Genomic DNA, 11,985 nt, shown 5'->3' on the forward strand with positions numbered 1-11,985 from the left:
TGGTATGCAGACATAATATCGATGTCTAAATATCGATATACCATTATATCTATGTTTAAATGTCGATATGACAGAATAGCGACCATCGAGAATATCGTCGACCAGAATATCGACATGCAGGTAAGAAATATCATTTTAATTAATATCGATGTTAGTAATATCGTTAGTAAAAATATCTTTGTTAATACTATCGATTATTTTGGGGGTGTTTTGTATGTTAATATATGTGTTAGAAGTATAGCTTATTTTTGTAATGTATGTTTGAATTTTTTGCAAGTAATTAATTTTATGTTAATTAATTTTGGCATATTTTAGTTCCGTAGCGGGTTGTGGGTTTATAGGAGAATGGGGTGGGAAGTAATTTAATTATAATATATTTAATAATAATATTTTAGAAGTTATTAATTAAAAAAAAAAATCATAAATATTGTGTTTTAGTTCCATAGCAGGTTGTGTGTTTATAGGGGAATAGGGTGGGAAGGAATTTAATTGAAATTAATTAATTCAGCATTTTATTAATTAATATTTGTTTATTTAATCATTTATGTTGTTAATTGTGTAAATTAATGTGTTATTAATTAATTATTAACTGGTTATTAATAATTACGAATTAATTGGTAAATATGTTAATTGTGTAATCTTTTGTGGAGTGGGTTGCAGTTTTATAAGGGAGTAGGGTGGGAAGTAATTTAATCATAATGAATTAATTAATATTTTTTTAAAATAATATTTATGTAATTAATATTTTAGATTAATTGTGTTAAAAATGTTTATTAAAAAGTTATTAATTGGGTATTAATTATTAAATAATTGGTAAATAAGTTAATTGTGTAATTTTTTAATGAGGTGGTTGTGGGTTGATAGGGGAGTAGGGTGGAAAGTAATTTGATGTTAATAAAATTTTTTTTTATTTTTTATATACAATATTTATTTAAAGTTATTTTATAGTGGTAATTGTGTGAACTAATTTATTTTTGATTGTTTTTAATTTGCTTGTTAATTGTTATTAGTTTATTAATTAATTGTTAAATAATTATGATAATTGTGTAATATTTTACAATATTGGTGGTGACGTTTATAGGGGAATATATTGGGAGTTAAATCATTTTTGAAAAATTAATTATTTGTTAATTAATGTTAATTATTTTGCAGGAGTGGGAATACTAAAATATTCCCCTTCGTTAACCAACACTTTTCCTACTGGTACACTTGGTGGAGTGGGAATAGTAAATTATTCCCACCCGCTATCCAACACTTTCCCTACTGTTGCACTCGCTGGAGTGGGAATAGTGATTTTTACCCACCCGCTATCCAACACTTTCCTTACTGTTGCACTCACTGAAGTGGGAATAGTAATTTTGACATACCCGCTATCCAACACTTTTCCTACAGTTGCACTCACTGCAGTGGGAATAGAAATTTTTACCCACCCGCTATCCAACACTTTCCCTCCTGTTGCACTCACTGGAGTGGGAATAGTAATTTTTACATACCCGCTATCCAACAATTCCCTACTGTTGCACTCGCTGGAGTGGGAATAGTAATTTTTATCTACCCGCTATCCAACACTTTCCCTACTGTTGCACTCACTGGAGTGGGAATAGTAATTCTTCTCACCCGCTATCCAACACTTTCCCTACTGTTAGACTCACTGGAGTGGGAATAGTAATTTTTACGTACCCACTATCCAACACTTTCCCTACTGTTGCACTCACTGGAGTGGGAATAGTAATTTTTACATACCCGCTATCCAACACTTTCCCTACTGTTGCACTCGCTGGAGAGGGAATAGTAATTTTTATCCACCCGCTATCCAACACTTTCCCTACTGTTGCACACGCTGGAGTTGCTATAGTAATTTTTACCCACCCGCTATCTAAAATTCCCTACTGTTACACTCGTTGGAGTGGGAATAGTAATTTTTACCCACCCTCTATCCAATACTTTCCCTACTGTTGCACTCACTGGAGGAGGATTAGTACATTTAATCCCCCGCTATCCAACACTTTCCCTACTGTTACATACGTTGGAGTGGGAATAGTAATTTTTACCCACCCGCTATCCAACACTTTCCCTACTGGTATAATTTGATTCCCTTCATCGATGCTCGTTTAATGACCCGTTTGAGGGTACCCATAAATTGTTCTACAACACCATTAGCGTGGGACCACAGGGGTGTGCTCTTTTGATGCTTAACATTTAGTCTAACCAGAAATTCCTTGAATTTTTTGCTATTGAACGGCAGACCATTGTCATATTTGAGAATGGCAGGGATATCCCACACTGCCAAGATTTCATGCTGACGCTCAATCACCTTGTAATGGGTAGTTGACGATAAGTCCTCTACTAAAGAAAAATGTGAATACTCATTGATTACTACCATCTGATGTCTGTAGATGAGTGCAAAGATTCCTACAGTGTTAAAATAAGAAACGTCACTTTTTTAACCCTTTCCCTTTTGCCTCGCCCCACTTGACAAATCTGCACAAAACCAGCCATGTTGAACTTTAATTAGTTGAAGTTTTCTGGAAAGCTTTCTACAAACTGATCAAACGGCAATTAAGTAATTAAGAAAAAAATGATTTGCATATTTCCGGGTCCAAACTGACGTGCCATAGTGGGAAAAATATTGATGAGTTGGAATGCAACACTAAGGGGCCGATTCTGATCCGGGTCGGAAAGCACTCCGACTGAGCCGGATCCGGAGTGTTTTCCGACCGAGCTGGAGTCCTGCAGTCCGACCAAGCGAGTACGATGCGGCCGTATGCTGTCGGACTCGGTTCGGTCGGACTCCATAGAAGTCAATGGGAGCCGGTCGTACGACACGTACATGGGCTCCCATTGACTGAATGGGTACGTCGCGGACAAGTGTGCCCCATACAGTGGGTACGCGTCGGTGCCATCCACACCGTTCATGCCTGTGTTGGGGAGACCCATGGGTCTCCCCCTGTGTCCGAGTCGTAGGGCTGCGGGTGACAGGGGACCGATGCAGACCCCCAAAGGCAACCACCCGGACAATTTGTGAGCCGGACACTCCGGCTCGCACAGGCTGTCCGACGCATGCATCGTACTGGCTCGGTCGTGAATCGCATCCATTGCACCCCACGGTTAGCTTCCGACGGAGACATACGGAGCGGTTTGGACCTGGAAACGAATGAGGAATCGGTGAATTTCCTGTAGCTCGCATGCTCGCTCGTACAGCTGTACGAATCGGCCGGAAAACATGCGTACGGCTCGTAGTTTTTCCGGCGGGATCGCGTTCGGTGCCCTTCCGACCCGGATCGGAATCGGCCCCTAAGCGGTTGCCATTGGTATGATTTATTGCAAGCATTTTCCAATCAACTTTAACTTTTGTGTGTTTCAAAGTTTTAGGTGTGGCATTTTCAGGAGAAATGTGATTCTGATTTCACCCACATCTCCTTTAGAAAAGGTATATCTTCCTTGTTTACCTGTGACTAAACCATAATTGTTACCAAACCAAATCACTAGTTTTTATAGCTAATATGTTTTTAATTATGCAAAAGATTGGGGGCATGCAAATGTTGCCATCTACCTCTGCTCTCAAAGCAATTTCAAAAACAACAGTTGATGGACAGAATGCAGAACAATGTCATACATTCACTCCAGTGCAGAGATCTGGGCCTCAATCCATTGTTTTTTTGCTCACCATGCCATTCCAGTTTGAACCCAGCCTTATGCAAATCAGTCTTGACCCTGTGCCTCATGGGAACAGTCCAGCCCAAACTGCTAAGCCAGGTTCTCCCTGGACTGGAAACAAGCATCCTAGGACCGGTTTCGGGGTTTCTCCCCTCTTCAGCCAGGATAGCTTGATTCCAGTGGCATGGAGAGCACGGGGCCCACGTCTGGGCATACCCGTCCCACTTGGGGTGACAAATGCAAAAACAAAATTTGATGGACAGAATGCAGAATAATGTCATACATTCACCCGAGTACAGAGATCTAGGCCTAAATCCATCGTTGTTTGCTCACCATGCCATTCCAGTTTGAACCCAGCCATATGCAAATCAGTCTTGACCCTGTGCCTCATGGGAACAGTCCAGCCTGAACTGCCAAGCCAGGTCCTCCCTGGACTGGAAACAAGCATCCTAGAACCGGTTTTGGGGTTTCCCCCCTCTTCAGCCACGATAGTTTGATTCCAGTGGCATCGAGAGCACAGGACCCACGTCTGGGCATACCAGTCCCACTCGGGGTGACAAATGCAAAAACAACAGTTGATGGACAGAATGCAGTACAATGTCATACATTCACCCCAGTACAGAGATCTGGGCCTAAAGCCATCGTTTTTTTGCTCACCATGCCATTCCAGTTTGAACCCAGCCGTATGCAAATGAATCTTGACCCTGTGCCACATGGGAACAGTCCAGTCCGAACTGCCAAGCCAGGTCCTCCCTGGACTGGAAACAAGGGTCCTAGGACTGGTTTTGGGGTTTCACCCCTCTTCAGCCAGTATAGCTTGATTCCAGTGGCATGGAGAGCATGGGACCCACGTTTGGGCATACTCGTCCCACTCGGGGTGACAAATGCAAAGGCACAGGGTCAAGAATGATTTGCATATGGCCAGGGCTAAACTACGGTGGCATGGTGAGCAAAAGAATGATGGATTTACCCCAGATCTTTTGACTGGGTGTGAATGTTTTGATTTGCTCTGCATTCCGTCCATCAATTGTGTGTCTTTTGCTTACTCACCCTGTGCCTCATGTGAGCCAGGTATGCCCAGACGTGGGTCCTGGGCTCACTGTGCCAGTGGAATCAAGCTATCCTGGCGGAAGAGGGGTGAAACCCCGAAACCAGTCCTAGGATGCTTGTTTCTGGTCCAGGGAGGACCTGGCTTGGCAGTTCGGGCTGGACTGTTCCCATGAGGCACAGGGCCAAGACTGATTTGCATATAGCCACGGCTAAACTGGGGTGGCATGGTGTGCAAAGGAATGATGGATTTAACCCAGATCTCTTGACTGGGGGTGAATGTTTTGATTTGTTCTGCATTCCGTCCATCAATTGTGTGTCTTTTGCTTACTCTACCTAAGTGCGCCATGTATGCCCAGACGTGGGTCCTGGGCTCACTGCACCACTGGAATCAAGCTATCCTGGCTGAAGAGGGGTGAAATCCCAATACCGGTCCTAGGATGCTTGTTTCCGGTCCAGGGAGGACCTGGCTTGGCAGTTCGGGCTGGACTGTTCCCATGAGGCACAGGGTCAAGACTGATTTGCATATGGCCAGGGCTAAACTGAGGTGGCATGGTGAGCAAAAGAATGATGGATTTAACCCAGATCTCTTGACTGGGGGTGAATGTTTTGATTTGTTCTGCATTCCGTCCATCAATTGTGTGTCTTTTGCTTACTCGCCCTAAGTGCGCCAGGTATGCCCAGACGTGGGTCCTGGGCTCACTGTGCCACTGGAATCAAGCTATCCTGGCTGAAGAGGGGTGAAACGCCGAAACCAGTCCTAGGATGCTTGTTTCTGGTCCAGGGAGGACCTGGCTTGGCAGTTCAGGCTGGACTGTTCCCATGAGGCACAGGGTCAAGACTGATTTGCATATGGCCCGGGCTAAACTGGGGTGGCATGGTGCGCAAAAGAATGATGGATTTAACCCAGATCTCTTGACTGGGGGTGAATGTTTTGATTTGTTCTGCATTCCGTCCATCAATTGTGTGTCTTTTGCTTACTCGCCCTAAGTGCGCCAGGTATGCCCAGACGTGGGTCCTGGGCTCACTGTACCACTGGAATCAAGCTATCCTGGCTGAAGAGGGGTGAAACCCCGAAACCGGTCATAGGATGCTTGTTTCCGGTCCAGGGAGGACCTGGCTTGGCAGTTCGGGCTGGACTGTTACCGTGAGGCACAGGGTCAAGACTGATTTGCATATGGCCAGGGCTAAACTGGGGAGGCATGGTGAGCAAAAGAATGATGGATTTAACCCTGACTGGGGGTGAATGTTTTGATTTGTTCTGCATTCCTCCCATCAATTGTGTGTCTTTTGCTCAAAGCAATTTCTTCACTTTTGTCAGGCCCTAGAGCTGGGAGGGGGCAACTGCACAAACTGTTGTTCTTTTCTGAGGTGGCTTCTCTTTGGGAGCTGTTGAAGTAAAAACTTTTACGAAGGTATTGTGAGCAAAGAGAGAAGTTCACAAGCATTCAGTAAACAGTGTATTCTTAGCTCAGTGAAGAACAACACCATTAAAAGTGCTGCTCTTTTATTCCCATCCAACAGTAGATACTGCTTGGCAGTGGCACATCTTAGCAAACACCAAAAGAGCTGCATTCCGTTAAACAAAAATCTTGTTTGAACATACAAGTAATTGGTAATACATGTAAATATTAGGGTGACATCTTTCAAAATGCACATCAAATGCATCCAGAGTCTCATTAATATCTATCACCATCATAAGTCGGAATGTAGATTTTACGTAGGTCATAGAACACAAGAAAAGGTAATTTGACTTGTGAATGTGAACATGCGCAAATATATAACGAAGCCCCACCTTCTTCGATTTGTGCACTAAAAGCAAAAGCAAAGTTGACATTTTTGGGGATCTTAAGATTGGGGGACAGTGGTGGAAGCTTATGGGACCTACAGCAATGGCTAAATGTATGCATCCTGCTTACAGCAAGGACTTATGTCTACCTTAAAGTACTGTTAATGATGGCTTAAGGTACAGCAAACCTGCTATCACAAAAACTTGTGTGTCTGACTCAAGGGACCTTTAGTAACAGCCTAATGTACTGGAGCCTGCTAGATCAAGCATATGTGTCTGACTGAAGCGACTTCTTGTAGCAGCTTACGGTGCACGTGGCTTACGGTGCAGCAGTATGCATCAGGCATGCAGATGTGCCATTTAAAAAAGTGAGACACCTTAGCTTTGCCAATGCTTGTTTTTATCTAAATGTATGTATCTTCTTTACTTTCAACATTTGTGATTGGGAAGTTTTCCACACAGTATCCACTCCTGATGTCACCAACTCATCCATGTGTTAAACTGTGTCTAGTGATTTACTGCTTTCAAGTCCTTTTGTCTGGGTTTGCTGTTGAATTCATCCTTGAGACCCATCCTGCTCTCTGGTCCTTATTTGGTGCAGCTTTTCAAACTGTAAGTAGATTTTACCTGCTGTGTAGCAGTGAGGGACTGTGTAAGTTGACCTCTGTGAAAAACAGGGGAGTCTGGGTTTTACTCTTAAGCAGGCTTCCCCCGTTTCACTGCTTTCTAGCCTCATCTCCTAGTTAGTCACCCCGTTACAGCATCTTCATTTGCCACTGCTGCAATAACCTATAACTATTCCTCCCATGGCAGATCCATTTCTCACCTTCAACTGGAGGTGATGAATAGAAAAGCCCCTTGTTAGACCTGGCATCCTAGGAGTGGTTGTCTGCCTAACTTTTTGCCTTCAGACCTCCTGTTTGTGCTGACTTCGTTTTTGCTGACCCTAGGAATCTGCACACTTTACTGCATGTAATCCGTGCTAAAGTGCTTGTGCCCTCTCCGTAAAACATGTTAGATTGGCTTATACACAATTGGCTTATTTAATGTACCTGTAATTCCCTGGTAAATTGGCACTACCTGTGCCCAGGTTCTGTAAATTAAATGCTACTAGTGGGTCCACAGAACTGATTGTGCCCCCACTTAAGTAGCACTTTAAACATGTCTCAGGAAGGCCATTGCAGACTGTGGGTGTGCAGTTTTAAACTGCTATTTTGACCTGGCAGGCCCAAATCTTACTTTGTAATACATATGTCATCCCTAAAGTAGGCTCTGAACACCCCAGAGGGCAGGGTGCAATGTATTTAAAAAGTAGGATATGTACTTTTAAGTTTTACATGCCCTGGTAGTGAAAACCTCCTATATTTGTTTTTCACTACTGCAAGGCCTACCTCTCTGTAGGATGATATTAGAATTACCTCATTACATTTTAGAAGTGTAATTTCAAAATGAGAAGAGGTAACCCCTTCATGTTTGGTGTCACTGGAATCGCAATTAAAATCCTAACTTATGGTGAGGTTGAATTTTAAATGACAGTTTTGAAAATGCCACTTTTAGAAAGTTGGCATTTTCTTGCCTTAGCAATTTAATGCCTGCAGCCTGTCCCTGGGTCACATGACTGGGTTTAGTTGGCAGCTGGGCTTTGTGTATTCCTCCTAGACAGACACACACAATGGGGAGCTTAGGTGTGACTGGATTGGCCATCAATGGCAGGATGGGAGGGAGGAGCTGGACCCAGCCCCACGTACGCTTGAATAGGTTGCGTCCTGTCTTCCCACAAAGGGCTGCATATCCCCTGACCTAGTCTGGAGCCTGGGTCAGGAAGGCAGGGCACCTGTGTGCTTCAATGGCATGCCTCTAGACGCTTCTCCCTATTTCAAAGGCATGACTGGGTATAAATACTGGACTTCAGACATCAACTCTTCAGTACACCTCCGGACCTGTGGAAGACTGCTGTGCTGCTGAAAGGATTGCCGCTCTGCTGGACTGCTGCTCTGAAGGAACTGCTGCCCTGATTTGCTGACCTGCTTCCCTCTTGCCTGGGTGAGAAGGACTGGACCTGCATCTCTTGAACCTATAACCCGGAGTGGCTCCAAAGGCTAGTTGGCTGGTCTCCTAATCTGAAGCCACAGGGACATAACAGGCTTCCAACAACCTAGCACCTGTACCTGACTGTTCCATCTGTGATTCTACCCTGCCAAGCGGTGCCACCCCAATACTGGACCCTTGGAAGTGGGCTTAAGGTGCTTTGCCAGCATCTGTGGATCCAGCTGAACCGATGCATCTCCGCTGCTGAGCACTGCAACCCTGAGCAGAACGGATGCATCTCCACTGCTGCATGGATTGGACTCTTAGCAAAGACCTGCATCGCTGCCGCAGACCGCAATGCCTTCGGCCCCGCTGCTGTGTGACGCATCCTCAGCGCAGGCCCTCACATGTCTCATTGATGGCAGCCTCAACAATGACAATCGGATTATGCATCGCAGCCTTGCAGCTCCTCGGAACTGATGCATCCCCCTAACTGTGCTCAGCATCCTCGACAACGGATTTTGCATCGCAAGCAACGTTGACTGGATTCTCGATGATGACGCAGGCCCTCGAATCACAGCCTTGCTTCATCTTGGAACCAATGTATAATTTTGGCTGTGCGACGCATCTTCGGTGCAAATTCTTGCAACGCATCGCAAACCAGGATTTAACCTACTTTGTTCAGCGGGTCTAACTGGGTCCCTGTAGACGGCTCACACTCCATCATGGTCTACCTGAACTTGTACCTTTTACCCAGTCTGGCGTGACCAGAAATCCACAGTTGTTGCTTTGTGCTTCTTGGCACTATTTTTACGAAAATCTTTATCTCCGGTCCTACTGATTGGATTTTTTTCATTTTGGTCGTGTTTTGTTTATTAAACAAAGTTCTGACTTGGTGTGTGATCCTTTTTGTGTGGTGTGTTCAATTTATTACTGTTTGAAGTGTTGCACAAATACTTTACACATTGCCTCTAAGTTAAGCCTGACAACTCTGTGCCAAGCTACGAGAGGGTCGAGCAGAGGATAATTTAGGGTTGGCTTGTGCCTCACCCTGGCAAGTATTGCGGTTGTTGCTTGACAAAGGTTCCCACCCCAGTCAACCAACAACCCCCATTTCTCACACCCATCCTTCTGCTTTAAGAATGTTACTCATTTGATGCTCATGCTCTGCTGGAGTGTCAACTAACAACCCCATTTCTCACACCCATCCTTCTGCTTTAAGAATGTTACTCATTTGATGCTCATGCTCTGCTGGAGTGTCTTGCAGGTTCCTCTATGCAGTCCCCATCTCCAAGATGAGCCATTAGACATTTCTTTTACCTACGGAATGAGGCCATGGTTTCCAGTTGCTTCAGGGTCCATGGTGAGAGGATGTGGCCTAACGGCTAGAGCGGTCAGCCTCGGAGCTGGTGAATCGGGTTCGAGTGTCGGCAGGGACGCTCAACATCCTTTGATTCTGGCCAAATCACTTAAGCCCTGCCTAAAAAAAAACAAAAAAAAAACATGTGGTCGTCTATAATGCAACTGGTGCTCGTGTAAAGCGCTCTGATACCTTTGGGTCTAGTTGGCGCTATATAAAACATAAAAAATAAAAAAAAAAAAGGACCCAGTGTAGAAGAGACTCAGTTAAGACCAAAACACAGAGGAGTAGTCTGGATGGAAGTTTCAACAACCTTTTTAAAAAAAGAGTTCTCTGCACTTAATAGTTTAGTATAGCTAGTGCATCCTTACATTTCAAAGCATTGCATAGTGTCTGCCCTAGCCCATGCCTTATAAATCTCTAGGGCGGTTGAGGTAGCATTACTCTTTTTTTTTTACTTCTTTTTTTATTAAAATATGTAACATAACAATACAGATCTGCATGTATCAATGCGCAATCACAATGCAATTTCTTTACAGTCACTTTGGTAAACAATATTGCTGCGATGCATATATTTAGTTTCACAACATTACGTGTCTTCATCCGAGTCACTCTCATCTTCTGGGGGGGAACAAATGTCTCCTCTGTGCGTGTTCCACTTTCCCCACACCCTAGCCCATTTGCGAGGGCATTTCCTATTTACAAATGTGGCTTTCTCCGCCACCATGGCCATATCCATATCCCTATACCACTGTAGTATCGTTGGCACTATTCCCGCTCCCCACTTCTGCGCCATGTTCCGTTTAGCTATTGTTATGCTTGTCGTGGCCCACAGGCGTTCTGCGTGGGTGAGGTCTGTCGGGCCCCAGACATTGAGGAGGTAGCACTGGGGCTCAAGTGGGACCCGTTTCCCGGTGACTTCTATGATTGTGTCTACTACTTCCTCCCAGTAAGGCACAAGTTTTGGGCATTCCCACAAGGTGTGATAAAAGGTGCCTATGTCCCAGCAGAGGCGCAGGCAGCTTGGGTCAGGAGATCTCCCCATCTTGTGCAGTACCGTCCATGTTTAATAGGTCCTATGTAGTATTTTAAACTGCACCAGACTCAGCCTAGAGGAGAATGCCACCTCTTTGGGCCAGGCTAGCGCCTTGTGCCAATCAGGGTCATCCATATCTCCCACTTCGGACTGCCAGAGTTCCCTGAGTCGGAAGAGTGGGTTCGGTCAGTTGTTAATAAGTTTTTTATATGTCAATGAAGTCGCTTTTTTGTGGAGATAGTCGGTGGTCCTCTAGGGGGGGAGTACTGTTCTTGCAGGTGAGTGAAGCGAACTACTTTCCCAGTCTGCCAGAGATCCCCCAGCCGGGAGATACCAATCAGATCCCATTTGTGGAACCCTTTACTATTGCTTAGCGTTCCAAGTTTGCGTGCGTCCCACAAGGGTGTGTGTTTCGTAAGTTTGTCAGTCCAGCCCAAGTGTCTGTTTACTATGTGCCAGACGCGGACGGTGTGCGCCGCTGGGCCAACAAGGTCACAGGCTTTCTGAGTGTTATACAGTGCTCTATTAAAACCGCCCTTTCCCAGAGTCATTCTGTTGAGGTGATAAGCTGGGTCCTTGTCTGGCACTTGAAGCCATTGAGTAATGACCGTAAGCTGCGAGGCCCAATAGTAGGCCTTGATATCTGGGAGGGCTATCCCGCCGTCATACCAACTTCGCACCATTTTTGTCGCTGCCACTCTCGCTGGCTTGCTGTCCCAGAGGAGAGCCGCCACCTCTGAGTTTACCGCTCTGAAATATGAGTCTGGGACTGGATAAGGGGTATTGTGCAGGGCATACAGAAATCTGGGCAAGGCCATCATTTTAAAGAGAGCTGCCCTACCTAAAAGGGAGAGTGGTAGTGTCTTCCACTGCCGAATATCGCGTTTCAATCGTTGCAGAGGGGCTTGTAAATTAAGTGTTAGGAATGTGTCGCAGTCTGAGGTAATATATATACCAAGATACTTGAAACTGTCTGTGACTATTTGAACCGTGCAGCCTCTTGGGAGATGTGGGGGCGGTCCGTGTAATAGGTAAAGCACAAACTTATCCCAGTTAATGGCATATCTG

This window comes from Triturus cristatus, chromosome 5_1 (assembly GCF_964204655.1).
Source record: "Triturus cristatus chromosome 5_1, aTriCri1.1, whole genome shotgun sequence".
Lineage (NCBI taxonomy): Eukaryota > Metazoa > Chordata > Amphibia > Caudata > Salamandridae > Triturus > Triturus cristatus.